A 15723-nucleotide genomic window follows, 5' to 3' on the forward strand; every position below is an offset into this window, starting at 1 on the left:
TTCAGTAACAACTGATGTCCTTTTTGAAGCCATGACACCTTATAAGGTGTTGGATGTTTCTTTGTCTTCAATTTCAACTTCTCCACCACTTCTGTAAAGACCAAATTATCTATACTACCACTATCAATTACCATTTGGAAGCATTTTCCTTGAACCTTGCACACAGTCCTAAACAAAGTATTTCTCTGTGCTAGTTCAATAACTTCCTTTGCTGGTTTTAACCAAACTTTTTTGACTACCAAAGATTCCCCTTTCTCTGGTACATTTTCTTCTTCTGACACCTTTGCTGCTTCCTCCTCAGTCTTAGCAACAATTGCATTTCTCTGATTTGTACCTATGTTTTCTGGGCACTCATAGGCTCTATGTCCTAGCTTGTGACATCTGTAACATCTAAATTCTCTTACTTTGCCTCTGCCTCCTCTTCCTCTGGAAAAATTCCCTCTACCACTTGCATCACCTCATGTGGTTTCATGTTGACTTGAGTTGCTGCTAGCTCCATCTCTAGGTGTTGTAGACCTTCCTTTACCACCTTGACTTCCCCTTCCTCAGAGAGTACCTCTATATCTGGCACACTACTTCCTCATGAGTTTTTCTTTAGCCTTCAATACCATATGATAAGCCTCTTCTACTGTTTTAGAAGACAATACACTTATCTCATCTTGGATCTCCATTTTTAGACCATTCACATATCTTACAACCTTCTCATCTTTATCTTGGATTTGTCCTTCTCTTTATCTTTATCTTTATCTTTATCTTGTAGAATTCCCCTGTGTATTCCTTTACTATCATAGACATATGTCTGAGATTCTGCATCTATATAAATAATGTTTGTTGATAGTCACTTGGAAAAAGCTTACTTTTCAGCTTTACCACCATTCTATTCCAATTCTTAATTGGTTGTTTACCAAGTCTTCTTCTTTCTGCCTACACTCCATCCCACCAAAGTGCTACATGTCCTTTCAATTTTGTGACAACAAACTTCACCTTCTTTCCTTCTTCTTTTTCTTCATGGTCAAAGAATTTCTCCATGTCATTAATCCTATATATCAATTCTTTCGGGCTTAAGCTTCCTATATAGATTGAAACTTCAAGTCTGGGCTTAGATGTGGATCTCAATACTGACTTAAAGAATCTCATTTCCGGAGTTACATCTGCAGGTTCCTCATCTTCTGCAGCTCCAACTTCAAGTTCATTGACATCTACAGCATCTGCATCTCTTCCCATTTCCATTGCTTTCAATCTAGCTTGCATTTGTTGCATAGCTTCCAACACTTCAACATTTGCAACTAGTCTTCCTCTTCTTCAACCACCACCTCTTCCTCCAACTCTGAAAGCCATGGTGGATTTCTTTTTTTGATCCTTGATATCATGTTCAATGTTAGTAGGCTTCTCTGATACCACAAATGGTGGTCTAGTTGCAGGTATAAGGGATAATCGTTCAAATCCTGAAACGATCTCTCAAGTGCAGGTGGAAATTCTTCTTGGATTTCCCCTGGAATATCGGTCATCTGCCTCCAAACATAATGTTTAAGCTAAAACAACTAAATTGTATAAATTAACCGAAATATGGCCAACCTTCAGATTACCAGAGGAATTGAAAATAAACAAAAACTCCAGTTAAAACTTTATTGCATCTGTCATTCCCCAAACCTTTATCACTTTAATTCTTCGCCCTCAATCTTCTCCTTCAATCCGACGGTTGTCGCTTTCCTCACTCGAAAAATAGCTGGATGATCTTCCATCATTGATCAAGCCCGCTTGATCCAACGGTTGACACGTAATATCGCGTGTAATTCTCGCCGATGTTTAACAAGCCAAGAGCATGCGAGAAAAGCAGGTTCCTCGTGCTATGTGTCGGCTGCTAAATGGAATCATGTGACTCCACCAAAATACCACTTACCACTTTAAGTCCATGCGAAAAACAACTTTCACCTTCAAAGAACACTTCACTCCTCTATTAACACCTCCATTTCTTTGTGCTTGATGACCGTTAGATCTGTGGATTTGTTGATCGAACGATCTAGATCTACTCGAGGGTTCTCGCAACTTTGTCAGGTTTTCTCCTATCCACTAAGTTTTAGCACTTCCGCTACGTTTATACTAGTTCTAAGTTATATTCTTAAAACACATCTAGGCACTTCCGATACATAAAGAATGATGATTTTAAATGCAATATCACAAGAATTATATAGAATCTAACTCCAAAGGGCCAAACTAGAAATCAACAACTTAGAAATATTTCGAAGGACAGTAAGACCTCTGGGATTGACCATTCATGTACAGATACATAGATATACAGAGTTATCCAGGTTTTACAATCAAGTCCTCATTTTCCAAATCCAACCAAATCCTTTTACATTAATTCAAAACTTACATAAATACCTTACATTCAAAAATCAAATCCTCAATCAATGGATCGAATCTGCGTAATCCTAGATAAATACCTAATCTGCATGATATTCTCCTTGAGAATCTCAACTAAGCCTAAATACTTAATTTAATTACAAAATAACTCAAATCCCTGAATTCTAGCTCAAATCCTATCTAGAAAGCTTTGTAAACTAACAGCTAAAGGATCCCACTCCTTTGCTTGTAAACTTCTTTTTTTTTGTTGAACAAAATTTGAATCCTTTTGTCTTCAAGCCTCATGCTCCTGCATCAACATTTGATCCCTCTTGGGGTCTCATAGATCCAATGTTGAGATGGATCTAGGTTGACAATAATACATTAATAACTATACACTTATACATTAATCTAGAAATTAAAAAATTAATAATATTGTAATCTACACATTAATAATACATTAAAAATATGTTAGTCTACACATTAACAATACAATAATATATACATTAACACATGTGGATATGGCCATCATGTTCAACCATAGTTAACCATAAGCACCATCTTTAACATGCCCATAATCAACCTTAAGCATCATGTCTCACTTATCCATAATCATCTCATACCCATAGTCAACACGGGCATAAATATTAATACAATCTTGAAAGCCAATATTTTTTATTTAATATTTACTATTTAATTTTCAAGTTTTTTCAATATTCAATTTTTAATATTTATAACATTAATTACTATATTAATTTTAATTTCTCTTTCGCACCAACCTTAGAATTAGGAGCTCCAACTCCCAAGACACCAATCCTTCTATTTCTGAGGCACCAACATCAAGGACACCAATCCTTCTAGTTCTGAGGCACCAACCCCAAGGACACCAATCCTTCCAACTTCTGAGGCACCAACCCCAAGGGCTCCGACCCAATCTTCCCAAGGCATGTTTGATAGTAATGTTCTGCTCTCAGAACTCTTCTTTACTAAGTTATGTATGTTTACAGCTTCAATGTAGTCTCCATGCTACAACATTAATGAAAAACAGTCTTCTTATGAAGAAGTTTATACAACTCTTCATACTGTCCACGTAGAGTCTGCAACAACCATCATGATCTCTCATAATGTCTCCACACAACTTTAGTGAGTCTAATATTAGCTGCACTAAGCTCTGCACAGAACCATATCTCTGTTTCAGGCCTCTATTCTATCAGTCACAGTAAATGCTTTAGGTGTGACTGCTTCTCATTTTTCTCTGCTATTGCAATCTCTTACTTCCCAGATATACATTCACATATGCTTTAATACCAGTGCTGGCTACTGCTCCCTTCAAATGATGTCAGATAAAACTTTATTTATCACATCACAGAATTGTACTTCAAAATGCATTATGTACTTGATTACTTCATCGCTGGTCTGAGCCTTTCACAGGTTAGCCCGATCAACAGAGTTGTTCGTCCATCGTCTTCCTCCTGTCCTGCTAGGCCTTCGACTGCCTTTGTTTCTTTCAGTTTGCCAACAACCACTCATAAAGGCAATTTTATATTTTCTTATATTGATACGCTTGACCTTTGGCTTCCCTTTCGCTCACTTGAACTTCCGCTTCCTTTGTGCTCGATCGGCATTTTAGCTTCCTCCTTTGATCACTTGATCTTCGTCTTCCCGATCTATGGCTTCCTCTGCCTCTTCATGTTCACGAATGCCCACAGGACACGTTAATTTAGAAGAGAGGCCGAATTACAATAGAGTTAGCTTTCTAATATTCATCCCTTTTTAATATTTATACAACAGACTTAATTATTTACGGAGAATTTCAAAGGAGGGACTGTATCAACAGGGAGGTCCCACATGCCATGTCACTTCTCAATCGCAATTACAACATTCTATAGGTCTTCTATAAGTCGAGCCTTTAACTTTGCCGATGGCCGATTCCCCTTTTGGATGCGATATTATATTGATTCCACAACTCTATCGCAATTGGCAGAATTGCACACAACATGGCCAATTCTCCTTTTGCCGACAGGACAGTTGCAACATTCAATCAATTGTTTTTAATGAATCCATTGGGTCCATATGTATATATCACAATCAACACTTTATAGTGTGGCAAGGCTTTACAATATATATGATATGGGACGGATGCGATAATATATTAAATCATAGTGCAATGGTGTAGTCGAGTCCGCGTTATTATCACAATCGCAGTTTTAACATGACGAGGGATTTAAATGCTGCGATACATTACTCCCGATATGACGGATATGATATACCATTAGGGCACAATAGAATAGGACCATCGGGTTCGCAATTGTATATCGCAGTCGGGGGTTCCGGGGGTAACATCCCTTCATAACTTGTGATATGAGAGTCCCGATATGGGAAATTGAATTTTCCATTTTTCCATAGCCTTGGCACGTTTATCGATGCTTACCTTTATCAAGCTCATTCTCCACCGTAGATTAACTCACGCTAGATCCAACGACTATCAGATATTTCAGGTGGACAAATAGCATAGAGAATACCCGCCCGATAAAGTGGTTATATACTTTAACATGATATATACTCCTTCGCTCTTTTCCGGTCTGATATGACTCCACGATGGCTTCCGATACACTGCTCCGATAACTCTTCTCTGATATTCCTCCTATATCTCATGATATGTCTCCTCTATTAACTACTCTTTCGCTGGCTTCTCCTCCTGATGCGTGTTCCTCTTTGTTCCTTCTAATGAACAATATGGCTCCTTTGTTAACTGCTCTTCCACTGGCTTCTCCTTGGCTTCATATCATCTTTTAATATCCTAGAATATTGCCATATTTACATACTCCTGTTTCTTCATGCATCTGTTCGATTTGGTTTCACATCATTGTTTGCTATCCAGAATATTGCCATATTGACACCAATGACAACCTAGGTCAACAATTATAATATTATTTATAATTTTAAAAATAATTTTATATATTTATTTAAATTTTAATAATTTTATAATATTATTTAAATCTGAATAATTTTATTGCCTTGAGAGGCCTCATCAAGTTTAAAATGGAAGAAATGTTGTAATGTTTTATTATTGTCTTTTATAAACTTATAAATTTTTATAAATTAAAATTATTAATTAGTTTGTATAATATTACATGCTTATATATCATGTTGTACTAAAACTAAAAATATCATTTAATTATTGTTATTATGAAATAATTGTATATGATTTTTATAAATAAAATTATATATATTATAAAAGTTTATTCAATTTCTTATATTATTTTTCTAACATTTAATTTTAAAATATTCTAATTATCTTTTCAAATAAAAATTTCCATATTATAATTTTTATTTATTAAAAAATATAAATGTTATAAGATAAGTGTATTTGAAATTATATAAATAAAAATATTAAAAAATGATGGTGGTGATGATAATTAAAGTCCACTAAAATCAATAGGGTCTATCTAATTTTAAGAAAGAAAAAAAGGGAAATAAGCATTACGAGATCACTATAGTAAATAGTTTTGTTGACTTAACAAATCAAGTAGGTTGGTAATGTGGTAGACATTTTGGAAATAAAAATGGATGTGACTGAGAGTAAGACAATCTAAGAGAAAGTGTTTTTCATCTTCAACCTTATTAGTATTACCAAGATGATAGAGTCCTTCATCTCAAGATGTTTTGATAATTGACCAATGTTTGGTTTGATTTCGAAGCTCATAAAAATTAATTCTTATCTTCACAATGTTCATTTTCTTTGGTTTAAAAAAATATTATGCTATATCTATATAAAATTTAAAAAACACTTATCTTATTTTAAAAAAACATAAATTCCAAATTTGTACATAATTAATATACAATTAAATTATATAATTAATTATTTTATTTATTTTTCATAATCTAAAAATGTCAAAAAGAAATCCAAATACCAAATTAAATCTATATAAAAATATATTTTAACTTATATAAATAACATATTAAAAAATTATGATCCCTATGTGTAGCCTAAATGGCTACCTGTTTATGTTGTAAATATAAAAGAGAGAAAGATACTGTAATGTGGACACTACATGTCCCATTTGTCCTTCCAGAGATTAATGGTCCAGAAGTAGTTTTTGATCACATACATGCTCGAAGTACATGTAAATATAATCTTGTTTGCACTAGTAAAATTTTATTTTTTTGAAAAAATAAATATATTCCATTATTTTATTTATTTAAAATATATTTTAAATTATGATGATGATGGTGGTTAATGTCCACTGAGACCAAACTTTGGTCGATCAAACCTAAAGAAACGAATTATTTAGTTTTATTTTAGATTTATTTTAGATTTTATTCCTATGCTCAAAAACTTGGAGAGAAGCCTCTCGAGCTCACTGTAATTTTGACAATGTAAAAGGCTTAGGAAGGTCAGTATTGCAACAAAGATTTTGAAACTGAGATCCAATGTGGTTGTACGTGGGGCACTCTAAGAGGAAGTGATTTTCATCGTTGATGTTCGTATTCTCACGGAGATGGCAGAACCTTTCCATCCATGGAGTTTTAGGAACTGCCCAATGATCCATTTCACTATGGAGCTCATGAGAGTTCATTCTAATCTTGGCTATATCAATTTTCTTCTCTGAGCTAGTTAAAACAAAGAGATACTTCTGATCTTCTAGGGTGGTGGTGATGACCTCCTTATAATATCTTAGTTTTCTTTTAGCTCCTAAATCTTTCTCACACCACATTTTTTCTTTGAACTTAGAAGTAACAATATTTTTAATGTTATTAATGTTTTCTAATGTACCATTCTCGTCGATCTCCCAATGGTTTAACTAGGCCCTAGTGTCTTTATACCAACCTCGTTTGAGCTTTAGGTGTTTTTGGCTAGAATTTAAAGCTAGCTTAGGAAGTCTATAGTCTCCTATGTTATTGAGTTTGTGCTTGTACAACAGAAGCCTAGTCATAGCTAGGCTCGCGATAGGGGAAAGACCCACTTCTATAAGGAGAATAGGATAGGGTTTGTTGCTTTTAATTTTGAGGTTATTTGTTATAAAACGCTTCTGGATTTGCTCAATCTTTCTCTGGGATTCTCTAGAGATGCTACAACCCCAAACCTCACACCCATATAAGATAACCGGAGTGACTAAAGTTCCAAAGAGGAACTTCTTTCTATCCCACATTACAAGGTTTGCCGTTTTACAATTATTTTCAAGACCAAAATAATCTTTCTATCCCCCATTAATCCTTTTCTCAATGCTATAGTTCTAGTTGAGCTTGGGATGAATATCAATTCCTAGGTACTTGTAGGAAGACACTTCCTCCAAGTTATTATTGTCATACATAAAATTAGCGTAAGTGTCCTTCTTGGATTTGATAATGATAACTTTTGTTTTTTCAGTGTTAACAATCATACCCATGGTAGAGCAAAAATCCTTAAGAAGTATAAGTTGCTTATCAAGATCAGATGGGCACCTTGTGGGAAGAACAATATCGTCAGCGTAGAGAAGAAGGACGATGACTACCCCAGCTAAGATCGTGCCATCACATCCTTCTTCCTCTAAACAACCTTCTAGCTTGTCAATGTAAATGCCAAATAGGGTAGGGGAGAGGGGTAAACCTTGTTTAACTCCGATATTACACTTAATATCTTTTGACCAGCCCTCATTGCTCTTTAACATGGAAATTACATTCTCATATAACCTTATAACGACATAACTCAACACAAAATGAACATTTAGCTCTTCTAATGTGTTCCAAAGGTTATTTCTAGGAACCGTATCAAAAGCCTTTATAAAGTCCACAAAGCAACAAAAGATTTTGGATTTATCATTGCGACATTCCTCCACAATGATCCTAAGCATAATGAGGTGGTTTGTTGTTGAGTGCTACTTTCTAAAACCCACTTGGCCTTTAGCCTGCTTACCTTCATCTTCAAGCCATATGCTCAACTTCCTTTCCAAAATAATACCATATAACTTGGCTAGGAGAGGGATGATCATAATTGTTCGATAATTAGAGGGGTTATTTGTATCCCCACTTTCAAAAATAGGCATAATGAGGTTTTGAGTCCATGGTTTAGGGAACCCTTGCTTGACCACTTGATTGGAAAGCTTGTGAATGTGGGGGATGAGGACAAGACCTCCAATTTTTAAGATTTCTTCCTGGTAACCTTCAATGTCCTTAGCTTTCCTATTAGCCAAGCGATTGACCCCAAAATCAATGTCTTCTAATGAGAAAACTTCTTTCGTTGTGAGCGGGGTTTCAAAGTTATCCATGACATTTGGAGATTCATAAAGCTTTTTAAGATAGGAATTCTAGTCATGTAAATCAATTTTATTATTATCTTTAGTTTTCCTGGTTAGAATCTGCCTCCAGAATTTCTTAGGAGCTACCTTTAATAAAATAATTAATTATTTTATTATTTTTAATAATTAAAAAAAAATAAATGAAAAATATTTTATATACAATATTATTTAGTATTTATATTTCTTAATATTTTATTATAAGTGGACAAGAGCACAATGTATGCATTCTACATAGTGAATATAGTGAAGTGAACAAGAGCACACCTAATTTTTATAAGTATTCTATTAGGTATATTTGATAAGAAATTTACACTATGGATCAATTTTGGAACCTTAACATTGTTTAATAAATTAAAATGTGGATCAACTTTAAACCTTAACCTTTCAATTAAATATTTTATTCTATTGATTTTAAATTTAAAAAAAAAATTAAAAGATCATAAAAATTATTAGAAAAATGGTGTATTTATTATCTTTTACAACTCTATAAAATTTTATAAACTATATATATATATAAAACAAAAAAATCATTTAATTCAAAAAATCATTTAATTCTTTTTATTATTAATAGTGTATAATTTTTATAAATAAAATTATATATTATAAAATTGATTCAAATTTTTATATTATATTTTTACGTTTAATTATAAAAATTTCTAACTAATTATTTAGGTAAAATTTTCTAATTACCTTTTTAAATAAAAAAATCTATATTTATATTTTTTTATCTACTCATAATATGTACCAAGCCTATTACCATATCTACATAAAAACTTAACCACCAGTTTTACACACAATTAACATAAAATTCTTACTCATATACATATAAATATACATATAAAAATATATTTAAAATTATATTAAAAAATATAAATATTATAATATAATATATAATTATATATTATATATATATATATATATATATATATATATATATATATATATATATATATATATATATATATATATATAATCTAAGAATATCAAAGAAACATTCTTTTTTTGTTAAGACTAAATATTGAAAGTGATATCGCAAGGAGTTTATTTCAATCCAATCATCAAAGAAACATTCTTATTTTATAAGTTAATTTAATTTAAAATTGGGTGTCCTGCTTTCATCCCCCACATCCATAAGCTTTTCAATCAAGCTGTCAAATAGGGGTTCCATCAACCTTGGACTGAGAGCCTCATTATCCCTATTTTTAAAAGTGGGGATACAAATCACCCCTCTAATTATCAGAAAATTTGATCAGCCCTCTCTTAGCCAAGTTATATGCTAGTATTTTGGAAAAGAAGTTAAGCATTTGGCTTGAAAGTGAAGGTAAGTGGGCTAAAGGCCAAGAAGGTTTCAAAAGGCATCACTCAACAACAGACCACCTTGTTACGCTTAGGATCATTATGGAAGAATGTCGTAATGATAAATCCAATTTCTTATGTTGCTTTGTGGACTTTAGAAAGGATTTTGATACGGTTCCTAGATACAACCTTTGGAATAGATTAGAAGAGCTAAAGGCTCCCCTCGAGTTGAGAGTTGCCGCTATAAGGTTATATGAGAATGTAATTGCCAAGCTTAAGAGCAATGAGGGGTGGTCGAAAGATATTAAGTGTAATATCAGAGTTAAGCAAGGTTGCCCCCTCTCCCCTACCCTATTTGGCATTTACATCGACAAGCTCGAAGGCTTTTTAAGGATGTGCTGGCATGATATTAGCTGGGATTGTCATCATCCTTCTTCTCTATGCTAATGATATTGTTCTTCTCGCAAGGTGTCCATCTGATCTTGATAAGCAGCTCAGGCTTCTTAAGGATTTCTGCTCCACCATGGGTATGACTGTTAACACTGACAAAACAAAAGTTATGATTATCAAATCCAAGAAGGACACTTACGCTAATTTCATGTATGACAATAATAACTTGGAGGAACTCTATTCTTACAAGTACCTAGGAATTGATATTCATCACAAGCTCAACTGGAACTATAGCATTGAGAAAAGGATTAATCTGGGGTGGAAAGCTTATTTTGGTCTTGAAAATAATTGTAAAATGGCAAACCTCATAACATGGGATAAAAAGAAGTTACTCTTTGAAACTTTAGTCACCCCTTTTATCTTATATGTATGTGAGGTTTAGGGTTGCAGCATCTCTAGAGAATCCTAGAGAAAGCTTGAGCAAATCAGAAGCGTTTTATAACGTATAACCTGAAGATTAAAAGTTATACACCCTATCCTATTCTCCTTATTGATGTAGGTCTTCCCCTATTGAGCGTCTAGCTATGATTAGGCTTCTGCTTTACAAGCACTAACTCAATAACATAGACGATCATAGACTTCCTAAGCTAGCTTTAAATTCCATCCAAAAACCACCTAAGGCTCAAGCGGGGTGGTAAAAAGACACGAGGGCTTGGTTAAACTATTAGGAGATCAACGAGAATGATGCATTTCAAAACATTAATAACATTAAAGATATTGTTACTTGTAAGTTCAAAGAAAAAATCTGGTGTGAGAAAGATTTAGCGGCTAAAAGAAAATTAAGTTATTATAAGAAGGTCATCAACCCCACCTAGAGGACCAAAAGTATCTCTCTATTTTAACTAGCTCAAAGAAGAAAATCAATATAGCAAAGATTAGAACAAATTCTCATGAACTCCATAGTGAAAGAGGTCATTGGGCAGTTCCTAAAACACCATGGATGGAAAGAATTTGCCATCTACGTGAGAATAGAAACATCGAGGATGAAAACCACTTCCTCTTAGAGTGCCTCGTGTACAACCACATTAGATCTCAATTTCATAATTTTTGTCACAACACTAACCTTCCTAACCTTTTACAATGTCTTATAGTGAGCTTGGAAGGCTTCTCTCCAAGCTTTTTGAGCATAGGAATAAAATCTTCAATCAAAATAAATAATTTGCTTCTTTAGGTCTGATAGACCAAAGTTTGGTCTCAGGGGACGTTAAGTATTACCATCATCATCATCATAATTAATAGATAATAAAATGTATAATTCATTTATTATTTAATTTATAATAATTTTAAAAATTTGAGAAAAAATCCAAATATATTGTTACCCCTGATTCAAAAAAATATATTGTTATATCTATATAAAATTTAAAAAACATTTATTTATTTGAAAAAAACCTAAATTTCAAATTTCTACATAATAAATATACAATTAAATTATATGATTAATTATTTTATTTATTTAAATTATATTATTTATTTTTCAAAATCTAAAGATACAAAAAAAATCCAAATACCAAATTGAAACTATAAAAATATATTTTGAATTATATAAATAAAATATTAAAAAAATTATTTTGAATTATATAAATAAAATATTAAAAAAATTATGATGCCTATGGTAGCCTAAATGGCTACTTGTTTATGTTTTAAATATAAAAGACTAGAGGTTACATGTCTCTGGATTTGTCCTTTGAGAGATTAAGGGTTCAGGAGCCATTTTTTATCACATGCATGCTCTAAGCACATGTAAATATAATTTTGTGTCTAACATTAAAATTATAATTTTTTTGAATATATATATATATATATATAATTGATTATTCTATTTATTTAAAATATATTTTAAATTATATAAATAAAATACTAAAAATAATTAATTATTTTATCTTTTTAATAATTTAAAAAATTTAAAAATAAAATTACATGCAAAATATTTTATATACATTACGTTTTAACATTTATATTTCTTAATATTTTATCATAAAGAAATAGACAAGAGCACTATGTATGCATTTTATATGGTGAATATAGTTTTTAACATTTATATTTTTTAATTTTTCATTATACATATTTAATATTTATATATCTTAATATTTCATCATAAAGAAGTGGACAAGAGCATAATGTATGCATGCTATATGGTGAATTAGTTTTTAACATTTAGATTTTTTAACCTTTCATTATACATATTTAACATTTATATATCTTAATATTTCATCATAAAGAAAGAAGTGGACATGAGCACAATGTATGCATTCTATATGGTGAACGTTTATATTTTTTAACCTTTCATCATACAAAAGTAGACAAGAGCATAATGTATACATTCTGTGTTGGTGGATATAGTTTGTCTTGTGCATTTCCTTAGTGGATATGATTGCTAGGGTGTGATATAGTTTTTGTTTTGTTTTTTCTTCTAAATTTATTTTACATTTTTAGAGAATGTTATAAACACAAATACCAATTAATTTATATAATGTTCCATGTAAAATTATCACAAATACCAATTAATATATAAAATGTTGCATGTAAAATTATCACAAATACCAATTAATTTATATAATGTTGCATGTAGAATTATCATGAATGAATTAGTACATTAAATATTAGATCATAGAAAAATATTGAAAATAATTGTGCCATAATCAATTTCTATTTTATTTATGTTTACTCAGGCAGGGACAGTAAAAGAAAATCCAAAAAGACATTAAAACTGCTATTGGATATTGTTTGTATAGTAAATATAGTGGTGTGTCTTACATGAGCAAGAATTATTGCATGTACAATTCATCTAATGTTGCATGTAGAATTATCATGAATGAATTAGTACATTAAATATTAGATCATATAAAAATATTGAAAATAATTGTGCCATAATCAATTTCTATTTTATTTATGTTTACTCACGCAGGGACAGTAAAAGAAAATCCAAAAAGACATTAAAACTGCTATTAGATATTGTTTGTATAGTAAATATAGTGGTGTGTCTTACATGAGCAAGAATTATTGCATGTACAATTCATCGATGCTTTTATTTGAAAACGGCAATAATGAATGTTGGCCTTCTCAGGTTGGAAACTTTATCATTACTGCTATGTAATTCAGATGAACATTAAGTACAATTTTGATTTCAATCAAATCATGAGTTATAAGCCAGACCAATCTTCTTACAAGCTTTTTGTATCTATGAGAACCTGAGGAGGAAGGCAAATTGTTATTGCCATGTTCTCTACCCACAAGTATTAAGTACAATATTGATTTCAATCAAATCAGTTACAAGCCAGACCAATCTTCTTACAAGCCTTTTGTATCTATGAGAACCTGTGGAGGATGGCAAATTGTTATTGCCATGTTCTCTACCCACAAGTATTAAGCACAGTTTTGATTTCAATCAAATCAGTTACAAGCCAGACTAGTCTTCTTACAAGCTTTTTGTATCTACGAGAACCTGTGGAGGAAGGCAAATTGTTACTGCCATGTTCTCTACCCACAAGTATTAAGTACAATTTTGATTTCAATCAAATCAGTTACAAGCCACACCAATCTTCTTACAAGCTTTTTTATCTATGAGAACCTGCGGAGGAAGGCAAATTGTTACTGCCATGTTCTCTACCCACAAGTATTAAGTACAATTTTGATTTCAATCAAATCAGTTACAAGCCAGACCAATCTTCTTACAAGCTTTTTGTATCTATGAGAACCTGTGGAGGAAAGCAAATTGTTACTGCCATGTTCTCTACCCACAAGTACTGAATTCCACAAGCTTATAATTTCAAATGCGTAGGGACTCCTTCCCAGTAAGACTTTGAGAACAATCTGAAAACGTTCATTCAACTTTATGAATCATTAAACTGTGATTGGAAATCACATTTCTGCTATCACGTGCGTTTTTTGACTTGTCTCAAAATTCAACGACGGGTGCCCTGTAACAAATTAGGCCATCCATTAATATAATATAAAAAAGAAAAGAGGTTAATTCATCATCTGTGCTAAAATGAGATAACGATTATGGTAGTGTTACTTACTCAAGACTTGTGTGGCATTCGAGTGGTGTTGTGGATCTTTAACGAGCATGCGTGAGATGAGGTCTTTGGCCAGCACGGAGATTTTGTCAGATCAACATCTTCTTTGAAAATCTTACATTTGAGTTCCAAGAAGTTGTCACCATGGAATGGGAATGTACCACTGAGCATGGCATACAGCAACACTCCAGCGCTCCAAATATCCACGCTCTCTGTATATCCTTGTCCATTCATAATTTCGGGAGCCACGTAGGCTGGGGTTCCCATTTTATCATACAGAAGTTTACCTCCTGCAATTTCGCAATATTTTTCAACCAATTTATCCACCTATGATAATTATTTAAGAGAAAGGATAAATCTGAATGATCAAATTTACAGTACTCTTCTTTTCAGAATTACAAAATATATTTATAAAATAACTACCCAAAATTTAAACTCTATCACTTAAACTTTATCGCATTAAATCTGAAATAAAACATATGATACCTTTGTGAAAGAGCGTAGCAAGACCGAAGTCACCCAACTTGACGACTGGATGGGTGAGGCTTCCTGTCAAGAATATGCTTTCGGGTTTGATATCTCTGTGAACAACACCCTTTGCATGGCAATACAAAATGCTCTCCATCATCTGCTTGAATATCATGGCAGCTTCCAATTCATCATCAGGCTTGTAACGGCCGCCTCTCTGCATAGCCGTTTGGAACAGATCTCCTAGGCTGCACAGCTCCAAAACTAGATGTATATTCTGCGAATCCTCATAAACCGCATGAAGTTACACAGTGCCCTCGTAACCGGAGACCCTACACATGACGTTTATTTCATTGAAGATCATATTGAGCCGTGCCTTATTTTTGTTGAGGGATTTGCAACAGAAAGCGATGCGTGTGGCCCTGTGGAAACATATATTAATTTTATAATGGGGAACCACGCTCAAGTCCACATTGCTGAATTCATAGTGGTCGTGAATTGAGCAATTATTAATTATGGGCATCAGTACTGATCTCCTTCCCCTATGATAACAACTCTGCAACCACTCTGCCACTTTGCTTTGCTCCATCTTCATCGAAGACTTGAACCTGTTTATGGATGAGATGAAGCAACCCTTTAAGTTGGTACACTCTCTCAAAAGCAACAAACAAGCTGGTATAATCATTCAGTTTGCCCTAGCAAAAGCCTATGACAAATTGAGCTGGTCTTACATAAGGGCAATTCTAAAAGCCTATGCTTTTGACCAGAATTGGATAAGGTGGATCATGGCATTAGTTAGACCTTCACACCCTCAAGAGGCCCAGACAAGGAGATTCACTCTCACCATTCCGCTTCGTCCTCATGATGGAAGG

At 32.8% G+C, this 15723-nt stretch overlaps 1 pseudogene; it reads right to left on the bottom strand.

The window, feature by feature from the left end:
• Window positions 1–14225: 14225 nt before the first annotated feature.
• Window positions 14226–15074, bottom strand: LOC149233712 (serine/threonine-protein kinase PEPKR2 pseudogene; annotated as a pseudogene).
• Window positions 15075–15723: the final 649 nt, after the last annotated feature.

This window comes from Pinus tabuliformis, chromosome J, assembly GCF_031772625.1.
Source record: "Pinus tabuliformis cultivar Carrire ecotype Pingquan chromosome J, CPIR1, whole genome shotgun sequence".
NCBI lineage: Eukaryota > Viridiplantae > Streptophyta > Pinopsida > Pinales > Pinaceae > Pinus > Pinus tabuliformis.